We start from the raw sequence: 16,071 nt of genomic DNA, 5'->3' as shown, positions 1-16,071 counted from the left end.
CAGAAAGCAGACAGACACCTTCAGCGGCAGGAAGCAGACAGGCACCTTCAGCAGGAGAAAGCAGACAGGCACCTTCAGCAGGAGAAAGCAGACAGGCACCTTCAGCAGCAGAAAGCAGACAGGCACCTTCAGCAGGAGAAAGCAGACAGGCACCTTCAGCAGCAGGAAGCAGACAGGTACCTTCAACAGGAGAAAGCAGAAAGGCACCTTCAGCAGCAGAAAGCAGACAGGTACCATCAGCAGGAGAAAGCAGACAGGCACCTTCAGCAGCAGGAAGCAGACAGGTACCTTCAACAGGAGAAAGCAGACAGGCACCTTCAGCAGGAGAAAGCAGACAGGCACCTTCAGCAGCAGGAAGCAGACAGGTACCTTCAGCAGCAGGAAGCAGACAGGCACCTTCAGCAGGAGAAAGCAGACAGGCACCTTCAGCGGCAGAAAGCAGACAGGCACCTTCAGCGGCAGGAAGCAGACAGGCACCTTCAGCAGCAGGAAGCAGACAGGCACCTTCAGCAGCAGGAAGCAGACAGGCACCTTCAACAGGAGAAAGCAGACAGGCACCTTCAGCAGCAGGAAGCAGACAGGCACCTTCAGCAGGAGAAAGCAGACAGGCACCTTCAGCAGCAGGAAGCAGACAGGTACCTTCAGCAGCAGGAAGCAGACAGGTACCTTCAGCAGCAGAAAGCAGACAGGTACCTTCAGCAGCAGGAAGCAGACAGGCACCTTCAGCAGGAGAAAGCAGACAGGCACCTTCAGCGGCAGAAAGCAGACAGGCACCTTCAGCGGCAGGAAGCAGACAGGCACCTTCAGCGGCAGGAAGCAGACAGGCACCTTCAGCGGCAGGAAGCAGACAGGTACCTTCAGCAGGAGAAAGCAGACAGGCACCTTCAGCAGCAGAAAGCAGACAGGCACCTTCAGCAGGAGAAAGCAGACAGGCACCTTCAGCAGCAGGAAGCAGACAGGCACCTTCAGCAGCAGGAAGCAGACAGGCACCTTCAGCAGCAGGAAGCAGACAGGTACCTTCAACAGGAGAAAGCAGACAGGCACCTTCAGCAGCAGAAAGCAGACAGGTACCTTCAGCAGGAGAAAGCAGACAGGCACCTTCAGCAGCAGGAAGCAGACAGGTACCTTCAACAGGAGAAAGCAGACAGGCACCTTCAGCAGGAGGAAGCAGACAGGTACCTTCAGCAGGAGAAAGCAGACAGACACCTTCAGCGGCAGGAAGCAGACAGGCACCTTCAGCGGCAGGAAGCAGACAGGCACCTTCAGCGGCAGGAAGCAGACAGGTACCTTCAGCAGGAGAAAGCAGACAGGCACCTTCAGCAGCAGAAAGCAGACAGGCACCTTCAGCAGGAGAAAGCAGACAGGCACCTTCAGCAGCAGGAAGCAGACAGGCACCTTCAGCAGCAGGAAGCAGACAGGCACCTTCAGCAGCAGGAAGCAGACAGGTACCTTCAACAGGAGAAAGCAGACAGGCACCTTCAGCAGCAGAAAGCAGACAGGCACCTTCAGCGGCAGGAAGCAGACAGGCACCTTCAGCGGCAGGAAGCAGACAGGCACCTTCAGCGGCAGGAAGCAGACAGGTACCTTCAACAGGAGAAAGCAGACAGGCACCTTCAGCAGCAGGAAGCAGACAGGCACCTTCAGCAGGAGAAAGCAGACAGGCACCTTCAGCAGCAGGAAGCAGACAGGTACCTTCAGCAGCAGAAAGCAGACAGGTACCTTCAGCAGCAGGAAGCAGACAGGCACCTTCAGCAGGAGAAAGCAGACAGGCACCTTCAGCGGCAGAAAGCAGACAGGCACCTTCAGCAGCAGGAAGCAGACAGGCACCTTCAGCAGCAGGAAGCAGACAGGTACCTTCAGCAGGAGAAAGCAGACAGGCACCTTCAGCAGAAGGCAGACAGGCACCTTCAGCAGCAGGAAGCAGACAGGCACCTTCAGCAGGAGGAAGCAGACAGGTACCTTCAGCAGGAGAAAGCAGACAGGCACCTTCAGCAGAAGGCAGACAGGCACCTTCAGCAGCAGGAAGCAGACAGGCGCCTTCAGCAGGAGATAGCAGACAGGCACCTTCAGCAGAAGGCAGACAGGCACCTTCAGCAGCAGGAAGCAGACAGGCGCCTTCAGCAGGAGATAGCAGACAGGCACCTTCAGCAGGAGAAAGCAGACATGCACCTTCAGCAGGAAGCAGACAGGCACCTTCAGCAGGAGAAAGCAGACAGGCGCCTTCAGCAGGAGAAAGCAGACAGGCACCTTCAGCAGGAGAAAGCAGACAGGCGCCTTCAGGAGGAGAAAGCAGACAGGCGCCTTCAGCAGGAGAAAGCAGACAGGCGCCTTCAGCAGGAGAAAGCAGACAGACACCTTCAGCAGGAGAAAGCAGACAGGCACCTTCAGCAGGAGAAAGCAGACAGGCACCTTCAGCAGGAGAAAGCAGACAGGCGCCTTCAGCAGGAGAAAGCAGACAGGTACCTTCAGCAGCAGAAAGCAGACAGGCACCTTCAGCAGCAGAAAGCAGACAGGCACCTTCAGCAGCAGAAAGCAGACAGGCACCTTCAGCGGCAGAAAGCAGACAGGCACCTTCAGCAGCAGGAAGCAGACAGGCACCTTCAGCAGCAGGAAGCAGACAGGCACCTTCAGCAGGAGATAGCAGACAGGCACCTTCAGCAGCAGGAAGCAGACAGGTACCTTCAGCAGCAGAAAGCAGACAGGTACCTTCAGCAGCAGGAAGCAGACAGGCACCTTCAGCAGGAGAAAGCAGACAGGCACCTTCAGCGGCAGAAAGCAGACAGGCACCTTCAGCAGCAGGAAGCAGACAGGCACCTTCAGCAGCAGGAAGCAGACAGGCACCTTCAGCGGCAGGAAGCAGACAGGCACCTTCAGCAGCAGGAAGCAGACAGGTACCTTCAGCAGGAGAAAGCAGACAGGCACCTTCAGCAGCAGGAAGCAGACAGGCACCTTCAGCAGCAGGAAGCAGACAGGCACCTTCAGCAGCAGAAAGCAGACAGGTACCTTCAGCAGGAGAAAGCAGACAGGCACCTTCAGCAGCAGGAAGCAGACAGGCACCTTCAGCAGGAGAAAGCAGACAGGCACCTTCAGCAGCAGGAAGCAGACAGGTACCTTCAGCAGCAGAAAGCAGACAGGTACCTTCAGCAGGAGAAAGCAGACAGGCACCTTCAGCAGCAGGAAGCAGACAGGCACCTTCAGCAGCAGGAAGCAGACAGGCGCCTTCAGCAGCAGAAAGCAGACAGGCACCTTCAGCAGCAGAAAGCAGACAGGCACCTTCAGCAGCAGAAAGCAGACAGGCACCTTCAGCAGCAGGAAGCAGACAGGCACCTTCAGCAGCAGGAAGCAGACAGGCACCTTCAGCGGCAGGAAGCAGACAGGCACCTTCAGCAGCAGGAAGCAGACAGGCACCTTCAGCGGCAGGAAGCAGACAGGCACCTTCAGCGGCAGGAAGCAGACAGGTACCTTCAGCAGGAGAAAGCAGACAGGCACCTTCAGCAGCAGAAAGCAGACAGGCACCTTCAGCGGCAGAAAGCAGACAGGCACCTTCAGCAGCAGGAAGCAGACAGGTACCTTCAACAGGAGAAAGCAGACAGGCACCTTCAGCAGAAGGCAGACAGGCACCTTCAGCAGCAGGAAGCAGACAGGCGCCTTCAGCAGGAGATAGCAGACAGGCACCTTCAGCAGGAGAAAGCAGACATGCACCTTCAGCAGGAAGCAGACAGGCACCTTCAGCAGGAGAAAGCAGACAGGCGCCTTCAGCAGGAAGCAGACAGGCACCTTCAGCAGGAGAAAGCAGACAGGCACCTTCAGCAGGAAGCAGACATGCACCTTCAGCAGGAGAAAGCAGACAGGCACCTTCAGCAGGAAGCAGACAGGCACCTTCAGCAGGAGAAAGCAGACAGGCACCTTCAGCAGGAAGCAGACATGCACCTTCAGCAGCAGGAAGCAGACAGGCGCCTTCAGCAGGAGAAAGCAGACAGGCACCTTCAGCAGGAAGCAGACAGGCGCCTTCAGCAGGAGGAAGCAGACAGGCACCTTCAGCAGGAGAAATCAGACAGGCACCTTCAGCAGGAGAAATCAGACAGGCACCTTCAGCAGGAGAAAGCAGACAGGCACCTTCAGCAGGAAGCAGACAGGCACCTTCAGCAGGAGAAATCAGACAGGCACCTTCAGCAGGAGAAAGCAGACAGGCACCTTCAGCAGGAGAAAGCAGACAGGCACCTTCAGCAGGAGAAATCAGACAGGCACCTTCAGCAGGAGAAATCAGACAGGCACCTTCAGCAGGAGAAAGCAGACAGGCGCCTTCAACAGGAGAAAGCAGACTGGCACCTTCAGCAGGAGAAAGCAGACAGGCGCCTTCAACAGGAGAAAGCAGACAGGCGCCTTCAGCAGGAGAAAGCAGACAGGCACCTTCCGCAGCAGAAGGCAGACGGGAGCCTTCAGCAGGAGAAAGCAGACAGGCACCTTCAGCAGGAGAAAGCAGACAGGCACCTTCAGCAGGAGAAAGCAGACAGGCACCTTCAGCAGGAAGCAGACAGGCACCTTCAGCAGGAGAAAGCAGACAGGCACCTTCAGCAGGAGAAAGCAGACAGGCGCCTTCAGCAGGAGAAAGCAGACAGACGCCTTCAGCAGGAGAAAGCAGACAGGCGCCTTCAGCAGGAGAAAGCAGACAGGCGCCTTCAGCAGGAGAAAGCAGACAGGCGCCTTCAGCAGGAGATAGCAGACAGGCGCCTTCAGCAGGAGAAAGCAGACAGGCACCTTCAGCAGGAGAAAGCAGACAGGCACCTTCAGCAGGAAGCAGACAGGCACCTTCAGCAGCAGGAAGCAGACAGACACCTTCAGCAGGAGAAAGCAGACAGGCGCCTTCAGCAGGAGAAAGCAGACAGGCACCTTCAGCAGGAGAAAGCAGACAGGCGCCTTCAGCAGGAGATAGCAGACAGGCACCTTCAGCAGGAGAAAGCAGACAGGCACCTTCAGCAGGAGAAAGCAGACAGGCACCTTCAGCAGGAAGCAGACAGGCGCCTTCAGCAGGAGAAAGCAGACAGGCGCCTTCAGCAGGAGAAAGCAGACAGGCGCCTTCAGCAGGAGAAAGCAGACAGGGACCTTCAGCAGGAAGCAGACAGGCACCTTCAGCAGCAGGAAGCAGACAGGCACCTTCAGCAGGAGAAAGCAGACAGGCGCCTTCAGCAGGAGAAAGCAGACAGGCGCCTTCAGCAGGAGATAGCAGACAGGCGCCTTCAGCAGGAAGCAGACAGGCGCCTTCAGCAGGAAGCAGACAGGCACCTTCAGCAGGAGAAAGCAGACAGGCACCTTCAGCAGGAGAAAGCAGACAGGCACCTTCAGCAGGAAGCAGACAGGCACCTTCAGCAGGAAGCAGACAGGCACCTTCAGCAGGAGAAAGCAGACATGCACCTTCAGCAGGAAGCAGACATGCACCTTCAGCAGCAGGAAGCAGACAGGCGCCTTCAGCAGGAGAAAGCAGACAGGCACCTTCAGCAGGAAGCAGACAGGCGCCTTCAGCAGGAGGAAGCAGACAGGCACCTTCAGCAGGAGAAATCAGACAGGCACCTTCAGCAGGAGAAATCAGACAGGCACCTTCAGCAGGAGAAAGCAGACAGGCACCTTCAGCAGGAAGCAGACAGGCACCTTCAGCAGGAGAAATCAGACAGGCACCTTCAGCAGGAGAAATCAGACAGGCACCTTCAGCAGGAGAAAGCAGACAGGCACCTTCAGCAGGAAGCAGACAGGCACCTTCAGCAGGAGAAATCAGACAGGCACCTTCAGCAGGAGAAATCAGACAGGCACCTTCAGCAGGAGAAAGCAGACAGGCACCTTCAGCAGGAAGCAGACAGGCACCTTCAGCAGGAGGAAGCAGACAGGCACCTTCAGCAGGAGAAATCAGACAGGCACCTTCTGCAGGAGAAATCAGACAGGCACCTTCAGCAGGAGAAAGCAGACAGGCGCCTTCAGCAGGAGAAAGCAGACAGGCACCTTCAGCAGGAAGCAGACAGGCACCTTCAGCAGGAGAAAGCAGACAGGCACCTTCAGCAGGAGAAAGCAGACAGGCACCTTCTGCAGGAGAAATCAGACAGGCACCTTCTGCAGGAAGCAGACAGGCACCTTCAGCAGGAGAAAGCAGACAGGCACCTTCTGCAGGAAGCAGACAGGCACCTTCAGCAGGAGAAAGCAGACAGGCACCTTCAACAGGAGAAAGCAGACAGGCACCTTCAGCAGGAAGCAGAAAGGCACCTTCAGCAGCAGGAAGCAGACAGGCGCCTTCAGCAGGAGAAAGCAGACAGGTACCTTCAGCAGGAGATAGCAGACAGACACCTTCAGCAGGAGAAAGCAGACAGGCACCTTCAACAGGAGAAAGCAGACAGGCACCTTCAGCAGGAAGCAGAAAGGCACCTTCAGCAGCAGGAAGCAGAAAGGCACCTTCAGCAGCAGGAAGCAGACAGGCGCCTTCAGCAGGAGAAAGCAGACAGGTACCTTCAGCAGGAGATAGTAGACAGACACCTTCAGCAGGAGAAAGCAGACAGGCACCTTCAACAGGAGAAAGCAGACAGGCACCTTCAACAGGAGAAAGCAGACAGGCACCTTCAGCAGGAAGCAGAAAGGCACCTTAAGCAGCAGGAAGCAGAAAGGCACCTTCAGCAGGAGAAAGCAGACAGGCACCTTCAGCAGCAGAAGGCAGACAGGAGCCTTCAGCAGGAGAAAGCAGACAGGCGCCTTCAACAGGAGAAAGCAGACAGGAGCCTTCAGCAGGAGAAAGCAGACAGGCACCTTCAGCGGCAGAAAGCAGACAGGAGCCTTCAGCAGGAGGAAGCAGACAGGCACCTTCAGCAGGAGAAAGCAGACAGGCACCTTCAGCAGGAGAAAGCAGACAGGCACCTTCAGCAGGAGAAAGCAGACAGGCGCCTTCAACAGGAGAAAGCAGACAGGAGCCTTCAGCAGGAGAAAGCAGACAGGAGCCTTCAGCAGGAGAAAGCAGACAGGCACCTTCAGCGGCAGAAAGCAGACAGGAGCCTTCAGCAGGAGGAAGCAGACAGGAGCCTTCAGCAGGAGGAAGCAGACAGGCACCTTCAGCGGCAGAAAGCAGACAGGCACCTTCAGCAGGAGAAAGCAGACAGGCACCTTCAGCAGGAGAAAGCAGACAGGCGCCTTCAGCAGCAGAAGGCAGACAGGCGCCTTCAGCAGGAGAAAGCAGACAGGCACCTTCAGCAGGAGAAAGCAGACAGGCACCTTCAGCAGAAGGCAGACAGGCACCTTCAGCAGCAGGAAGCAGACAGGCGCCTTCAGCAGGAGATAGCAGACAGGCACCTTCAGCAGGAGAAAGCAGACATGCACCTTCAGCAGGAAGCAGACAGGCACCTTCAGCAGGAGAAAGCAGACAGGCGCCTTCAGCAGGAGAAAGCAGACAGGCGCCTTCAGCAGGAGAAAGCAGACAGGCACCTTCAGCAGGAGAAAGCAGACAGGTACCTTCAGCAGCAGGAAGCAGACAGGCACCTTCAGCAGGAGAAAGCAGACAGGCACCTTCAGCAGGAGAAAGCAGACAGGTACCTTCAGCAGCAGGAAGCAGACAGGCACCTTCAGCAGGAGAAAGCAGACAGGCGCCTTCAGCAGGAGAAAGCAGACAGGCACCTTCAGCAGGAGAAAGCAGACAGGCACCTTCAGCAGCAGGAAGCAGAAAGGCACCTTCAGCAGCAGGAAGCAGAAAGGCACCTTCAGCAGCAGGAAGCAGACAGGCGCCTTCAGCAGGAGAAAGCAGACAGGCACCTTCAGCAGGAGAAAGCAGACAGGCACCTTCAGCAGGAGAAATCAGACAGGCACCTTCAGCAGGAGAAAGCAGACAGGCACCTTCAGCAGGAAGCAGACAGGCACCTTCAGCAGGAGAAATCAGACAGGCACCTTCAGCAGGAGAAATCAGACAGGCACCTTCAGCAGGAGAAAGCAGACAGGCACCTTCAGCAGGAAGCAGACAGGCACCTTCAGCAGGAGGAAGCAGACAGGCACCTTCAGCAGGAGAAATCAGACAGGCACCTTCTGCAGGAGAAATCAGACAGGCACCTTCTGCAGGAAGCAGACAGGCACCTTCAGCAGGAGAAAGCAGACAGGCGCCTTCAGCAGGAGAAAGCAGACAGGCACCTTCAGCAGGAAGCAGACAGGCACCTTCAGCAGGAGAAAGCAGACAGGCACCTTCAGCAGGAGAAAGCAGACAGGCACCTTCTGCAGGAAGCAGACAGGCACCTTCAGCAGGAGAAAGCAGACAGGCACCTTCTGCAGGAAGCAGACAGGCACCTTCAGCAGGAGAAAGCAGACAGGCACCTTCAACAGGAGAAAGCAGACAGGCACCTTCAGCAGGAAGCAGAAAGGCACCTTCAGCAGCAGGAAGCAGACAGGCGCCTTCAGCAGGAGAAAGCAGACAGGTACCTTCAGCAGGAGATAGCAGACAGACACCTTCAGCAGGAGAAAGCAGACAGGCACCTTCAACAGGAGAAAGCAGACAGGCACCTTCAGCAGGAAGCAGAAAGGCACCTTCAGCAGCAGGAAGCAGAAAGGCACCTTCAGCAGCAGGAAGCAGACAGGCGCCTTCAGCAGGAGAAAGCAGACAGGTACCTTCAGCAGGAGATAGTAGACAGACACCTTCAGCAGGAGAAAGCAGACAGGCACCTTCAACAGGAGAAAGCAGACAGGCACCTTCAGCAGGAAGCAGAAAGGCACCTTAAGCAGCAGGAAGCAGAAAGGCACCTTCAGCAGGAGAAAGCAGACAGGCACCTTCAGCAGCAGAAGGCAGACAGGAGCCTTCAGCAGGAGAAAGCAGACAGGCGCCTTCAACAGGAGAAAGCAGACAGGAGCCTTCAGCAGGAGAAAGCAGACAGGCACCTTCAGCGGCAGAAAGCAGACAGGAGCCTTCAGCAGGAGGAAGCAGACAGGCACCTTCAGCAGGAGAAAGCAGACAGGCACCTTCAGCAGGAGAAAGCAGACAGGAGCCTTCAGCAGGAGAAAGCAGACAGGCGCCTTCAACAGGAGAAAGCAGACAGGAGCCTTCAGCAGGAGAAAGCAGACAGGCACCTTCAGCGGCAGAAAGCAGACAGGAGCCTTCAGCAGGAGGAAGCAGACAGGAGCCTTCAGCAGGAGGAAGCAGACAGGCACCTTCAGCGGCAGAAAGCAGACAGGCACCTTCAGCAGGAGAAAGCAGACAGGCACCTTCAGCAGGAGAAAGCAGACAGGCGCCTTCAGCAGCAGAAGGCAGACAGGCGCCTTCAGCAGGAGAAAGCAGACAGGCACCTTCAGCAGGAGAAAGCAGACAGGCACCTTCAGCAGAAGGCAGACAGGCACCTTCAGCAGCAGGAAGCAGACAGGCGCCTTCAGCAGGAGATAGCAGACAGGCACCTTCAGCAGGAGAAAGCAGACATGCACCTTCAGCAGGAAGCAGACAGGCACCTTCAGCAGGAGAAAGCAGACAGGCGCCTTCAGCAGGAGAAAGCAGACAGGCGCCTTCAGCAGGAGAAAGCAGACAGGCACCTTCAGCAGGAGAAAGCAGACAGGTACCTTCAGCAGCAGGAAGCAGACAGGCACCTTCAGCAGGAGAAAGCAGACAGGCACCTTCAGCAGGAGAAAGCAGACAGGTACCTTCAGCAGCAGGAAGCAGACAGGCACCTTCAGCAGGAGAAAGCAGACAGGCGCCTTCAGCAGGAGAAAGCAGACAGGCACCTTCAGCAGGAGAAAGCAGACAGGCACCTTCAGCAGAAGGCAGACAGGCACCTTCAGCAGCAGGAAGCAGACAGGCGCCTTCAGCAGGAGATAGCAGACAGGCACCTTCAGCAGGAGAAAGCAGACATGCACCTTCAGCAGGAAGCAGACAGGCACCTTCAGCAGGAGAAAGCAGACAGGCACCTTCAGCAGGAGAAAGCAGACAGGCGCCTTCAGCAGGAGAAAGCAGACAGGCACCTTCAGCAGGAGAAAGCAGACAGGCACCTTCAGCAGGAAGCAGACAGACACCTTCAGCAGGAGAAAGCAGACAGGCACCTTCAGCAGGAGAAAGCAGACAGGCACCTTCAGCAGGAGAAAGCAGACAGGCACCTTCAGCAGGAAGCAGACAGGCGCCTTCAGCAGGAGAAAGCAGACAGGCGCCTTCAGCAGGAGAAAGCAGACAGGCGCCTTCAGCAGGAGAAAGCAGACAGACACCTTCAGCAGGAGAAAGCAGACAGGCGCCTTCAGCAGGAGAAAGCAGACAGGCGCCTTCAGCAGGAGATAGCAGACAGGCGCCTTCAGCAGGAGAAAGCAGACAGGCGCCTTCAGCAGGAGATAGCAGACAGGCACCTTCAGCAGGAAGCAGACAGGCACCTTCAGCAGGAGAAAGCAGACAGGCACCTTCAGCAGGAAGCAGCCATGCACCTTCAGCAGGAGAAAGCAGACAGGCACCTTCAGCAGGAAGCAGACAGGCACCTTCAGCAGGAGAAAGCAGACAGGCACCTTCAGCAGGAGAAAGCAGACAGGCACCTTCAGCAGGAAGCAGACAGGCACCTTCAGCAGGAGAAAGCAGACAGGCACCTTCAGCAGGAAGCAGCCATGCACCTTCAGCAGGAGAAAGCAGACAGGCACCTTCAGCAGGAAGCAGACAGGCACCTTCAGCAGGAGAAAGCAGACAGGCACCTTCAGCAGGAAGCAGACATGCACCTTCAGCAGCAGGAAGCAGACAGGCGCCTTCAGCAGGAGAAAGCAGACAGGCACCTTCAGCAGGAAGCAGACAGGCGCCTTCAGCAGGAGGAAGCAGACAGGCGCCTTCAGCAGGAGATAGCAGACAGACACCTTCAACAGGAGAAATCAGACAGGCACCTTCAGCAGGAGAAATCAGACAGGCACCTTCAGCAGGAGAAATCAGACAGGCACCTTCAGCAGGAGAAAGCAGACAGGCACCTTCAGCAGGAAGCAGACAGGCACCTTCAGCAGGAGAAATCAGACAGGCACCTTCAGCAGGAGAAATCAGACAGGCACCTTCAGCAGGAGAAAGCAGACAGGCACCTTCAGCAGGAAGCAGACAGGCACCTTCAGCAGGAGGAAGCAGACAGGCACCTTGTTACGCCCCTCTTTGGGTTTTTGTTTATTTTGTTTAGGACTGCATTATAGGTTTTCTTAGATTGCAGGCGGTGGTATCAATCTCTAATTGTTTACAGGTGAGACCTGTTGGATGGGTGGAGTTTCCCCTACTAAAGCCCTGGGCCCTGGGTCTACCTGGACCGGAGAGAGATTTGTAGGATATTCGATGCCACGCTGAGTGTTCCTGCTGCTGAGACTTTTGTTGAGTTGATCTTTTGTTTTGTTGTTCTTTCGTGGTTCCTGGACATTTGCGTTGGTGTTTATATTTATTATTTGTTGTAAAATAAAAACCCTAAAACCAGTCGGTTTTGGTTTTGTTTATGTTGCGGTCATTGCTTTGGCCGTAACATAAATTGGGGGCTCGTCCGGGATCTTTTGAGTTAATCTCAGTAGCAGTTCGCGTGCGACCCTGTGGTGAGTTTGCTGATAGGTGGTGACCGCTGAGTCGTTGCACATCCCAATTAGGTAGCCGGCGGGCAGACTGAGTCTGTCATTTTATTTTGTTAGTTTGTTGTTTTTGATGGGATTTCTGACTCGGTACGTTTCGGGGTATGGGAGTAGACTGTGTTTTCGGTCGGCTCCCTGCTCGCGAGTTTAATGTTTAAAGTCGCCGGGTCGGGGAACCATTGAAGACTAGTGGGGAAGGTGAGTTAGATTTTTTTTTTTTTTGCTTTGTAAGTCAGGCTTGGGATGTGGCAGTGACGGGCTGTTTTACGTATAGCATAGCCTACTTTGTGGTCGCTTTGTTGTGCGCTATTGAGTGTAGCGATTAACAAGCTGTATTTTGGGTTGGGTCTTTGTTGGCTGCTTTGTTTGGGTTTTACCCGATTATTTGACCTAACCCGGCAGTTTGTCAGTTTAGTGGCGTGGTTTTGTGTGAGGACAACTTGTGGTCATGTGTTTGTAGGGAATTTTTGATGACCACTTTAGATTAAGTTGTTAAAATGCAGCCGTTTGTTTGTATGTTTATAAAATAAAAAAAAAAACATGGCTTCGGTAGTGCGGGAGTTTGTGGAGAATCCATCTCCGGAGGTGTTTGAGTCTCTAACTAAAGAACAACTTCTGAGTCTTGCGGAGTATTTCGATATTGAGTTGACAAGTTCTGAGAAACGGTTAAAGCATGTACTGAAAACTGTCTTAGTGCCTATCCTAGTTGAAAAGCGAGTTTTGCCACCCGTTGATATGAAAGATGCCATACGTATGAAGGAGCTCTCTATACGAGAGAAAGAAATTGATAAAGAGAGGGAAGCTTTGCACACTAAGGCACTGGAAAATGAGTTGGCATTGAGACGGTTAGCGCTTGAAGCTAGATATGAACATTTTGATTTCGAACAATGGGGAGGTTTTGATATCACTAAGTATGTGAAACTAGTGCCGCCGTTTAACGAAAAAGAGGTGGAGAAATATTTCCCACATTTTGAAAAGGTAGCAACAACTTTAAAGTGGCCCAAGACTGTATGGTCTTTGTTGGTCCAGTCTGTGTTAGTGGGAAAGGCACAGGAGGTGTATTCCTCTCTCCTGTTAGAGCAGAGCTCAAATTATGATGTGGTCAAGGCTGCTATATTGCGTGCTTATGAACTTGTCCCAGAGGCGTATAGGCAGCGGTTTAGGCAATACAAAAAACCTGAGCGTCTCACATATGTGGAGTTCGCTCGTGAAAAAGAAATGTTGTTTGATCGCTGGTGTTCTTCAAAAGATGTAGCTGATCAGGCAAAACTTCGAGATTTAATTCTTGTTGAGGAGTTTAAGAACTGTGTGCCTGATGTAGTAGCTACCTATTTGAACGAACAGAAAGTTAATACCTTGCATGAAGCTGCTGTTCTGGCAGACGAGTTCGCTTTGACCCATCGTGTTTTTTCTAGAGATTGGCGTAGATTGTCATTCCCCCCCCATACAGATGAAGCCGTATCATCTTCCAGTAGTTCTGACCAGGCTTGTTTCTATTGTAAGAAGTTGGGTCATTTAGTGGCAGCTTGTCCTGTGCTAAAAAAAAAAACGGGTTGCAAAGAGCATTGGGTTAATAAAAGTATCCCCGGTGCATGGTAGACATTCGAGGTATGTAAGGATGGGGTATGCGCCTTTTATGAGTGATGGGTTTGTTTCACTTCCCAGTAGTAAGCAGCTTACCTTTGTCCGTATACTGCGTGATACTGGTGCAGCACAGTCTTTTATTTTGGCTGGGGTTTTGCCTCTATCGGACGAAACCAAAACCGATATTAGCGTTTTAGTGCGTGGGTTTGAAATGGGCTCCACTATTGTCCCACTTCATTTGATTTATTTGCAATCTAGCATGGTTACAGGTAAGGTTCTTGTTGGGGTTCGTGAAAGTTTACCTATTTCTGGTGTAACTTTTATATTGGGGAATGATCTGGCCGGTAGTAATGTGTGGGGTAATCCTGGTTCTGTCTTTCCTCATGTCGTTACAGTTCCTGATCGTTTCGACGTTCATGAGTGTGTTTTAAAACATCCTGACGTCTTTCCTGCTTGCGCTGTAACTCGTTCGATGACAAAGCGGAATGTAAATGTTGTGGGGGATTCCTCTTTACATAGTGACGTATTTGATCTGTCTGATACTTTCTTTGTTTCCCCAGGAGAGGTTCTGAAATCTGAGCTTTCTTCCCCTGTTTCTCTATCTGGTCCTGTGAGGAAAGTAGGTAAAACTGATGGTGTGAATCCTCTTTCTAAGGTAAACTTCATTACTGCCCAAAAGGCAGATCCCTCTTTAGCCACTCTGTTCCAGTCTGTGGTATCTGAGATTGAGGTTGATAAAGAGCCTCTCTGTTATTTTCTGCGTGATGGACTTCTGATGAGGAAATGGAGGCCTTATAATGCACCTGAAGAGTGGAGCTTTGTATACCAAGTTGTAATTCCAACTTGTTACAGGGGTGATGTATTAAAAGTTGCTCATGATGGTCTAGCTGGACACCTTGGTGTCACTAAAACACTTAACCGTGTATTACAACACTTCTTTTGGCCTGGGGTGAAGAAGGATGTGGTTCGGTTTTGTAAGACTTGTAGAGTATGTCAGATCACTGGAAAACCTAATCAAACTATTCCTCCTGCTCCTTTGTATCCTATTCCTGTGATTGGACAGCCTTTTGATCATGTGATTGTGGATGTTGTTGGCCCACTTGAGCGGTCTAAGGATGGCTATCAATATTTATTAACAATGATGTGTGTAAACACCCGTTTTCCAGAGGCAGTTCCTTTGAGGAAGATCACTGCTAAGGCTGTAACTAAGGAACTGTTAAAATTTTTTACATTGTTTGGTCTCCCTAAGGTTATTCAAACTGACCAGGGTTCCAACTTTACGTCTCGTGTGTTTGGCCAAGTGTTAGGACAGCTGCGTATACAGCATAACGTTTCCAGTGCCTATCATCCTGAAAGTCAAGGGGCCTTGGAGCGGTTTCACCAGACCTTAAAGAGTATGTTGCGAACTTATTGTGTGGAAACTGGTAAGGACTGGGCAGATGCTGTTCCTTGGCTGTTGTTTGCCTGTAGAGAGGTAGTACAGGAATCTCTAGGATTTAGCCCTGCTGATCTCGTCTTTGCCCATATACCACGTGGCCCTATGGCTGTTTTGAAAGATCAGTGGCTCAGTGATTCTCCTCAAAGTAGTGTGCTGAGTCATGTTTCTGATGTTCATTCCCGTTTACATAGGGCTCGAGAGTTGGCTAGAAAAAATCTTGAACGAGTTCAGGTGAAGATGAAGACTTGGTTTGATCGTAAGTCTAAATATAGACGTTTCCAAGTGGGTGAGCAAGTTCTTGTGTTATTGCCTATACCTGGGTCGTCTTTACAGGCTCGTTTCAGTGGTCCTTATGTGGTAGAACAGAGGATCTCTGATCGAGATTATGTCATAGCAACACCAGATCGGCGCCAAAAGAGGCGGGTTTGTCACATCAATATGTTAAAGCCCTATTTTGTTCGCCTTGACTCTGTTCCTTCCTGTTCTCCGCAACTAGACATGGACACCTTGGCTTCTGTCGAGGAGACAGGGGTGTTGTTGTCCTCTCTTGTGGAGGACTGTGAGGGTGCTGAATCGTGTCCCTCTCGTGCTGTTATTGAGGGGCGGCTTAATAACACTCAGATGCTTTCTATTTTGTCTGACTGTCTGTCACATTTGTCAAAATTTCAGGAAGCTGACATTCTGGAACTTGTAGGTCGGTATCCAGAGTTGTTCAGTGATGTTCCGAGGCAAACCCCTGTGATACAGCATGACATTGACGTTGGAAATACAGCCCCAATTAAACAACATCCATATCGTGTCAACCCAATAAAACGAGCGGTTTTAAGGACTGAGGTGGCATACATGCTTGAGAATGATATTGCTGAGCCTAGTGGCAGTGCTTGGAGTTCTCCATGTATCTTAGTGGGAAAGCCTGATGGAACTTTTCGTTTTTGTACCGATTATCGGCGTGTGAACGCTGTCACCAGGCCAGATTCTTATCCCTTGCCTCGCTTGGACGACTGCATTGATCGGGTGGGAGCTGCCGTGTTCGTGAGCAAGTTTGACTTGCTCAAGGGATACTGGCAGGTACCTCTTACCGCTCGTGCAAAGGAGATCTCTGCTTTTGTTACCCCTGACGATTTTTTGTCCTATAAAGTTATGGCTTTTGGAATGAGAAACGCTCCGTCTACATTCCAAAGATTGATTAATACCGTGATCTCTGGTTTGTCTGGTTGCGAAGCTTATCTTGATGATGTGGTTTGCTACAGCTCCTCTTGGTCAGAACACCTTTGTCAGATACAGGAGCTTTTCAACCGCCTTTCTGCTGCTAATCTTACTATCAATTTGGCAAAGTGTGATTTTGGGAAGGCCACTGTGACCTATTTGGGTAGAATCGTGGGAGGAGGACAGGTGCGCCCTCTAGATGCAAAAATTTCTGCTATTTGCAATTTTCCTGTTCCTATAGATCGTCGTGAGTTGCGACGATTTTTAGGCATGGTGGGCTATTATCGAGCCTTTTG

This window comes from Paramormyrops kingsleyae, chromosome 24, assembly GCF_048594095.1.
Source record: "Paramormyrops kingsleyae isolate MSU_618 chromosome 24, PKINGS_0.4, whole genome shotgun sequence".
NCBI classification, from domain to species: Eukaryota; Metazoa; Chordata; class Actinopteri; order Osteoglossiformes; family Mormyridae; genus Paramormyrops; species Paramormyrops kingsleyae.
Note: the sequence above shows the minus strand (reverse complement) of the source record.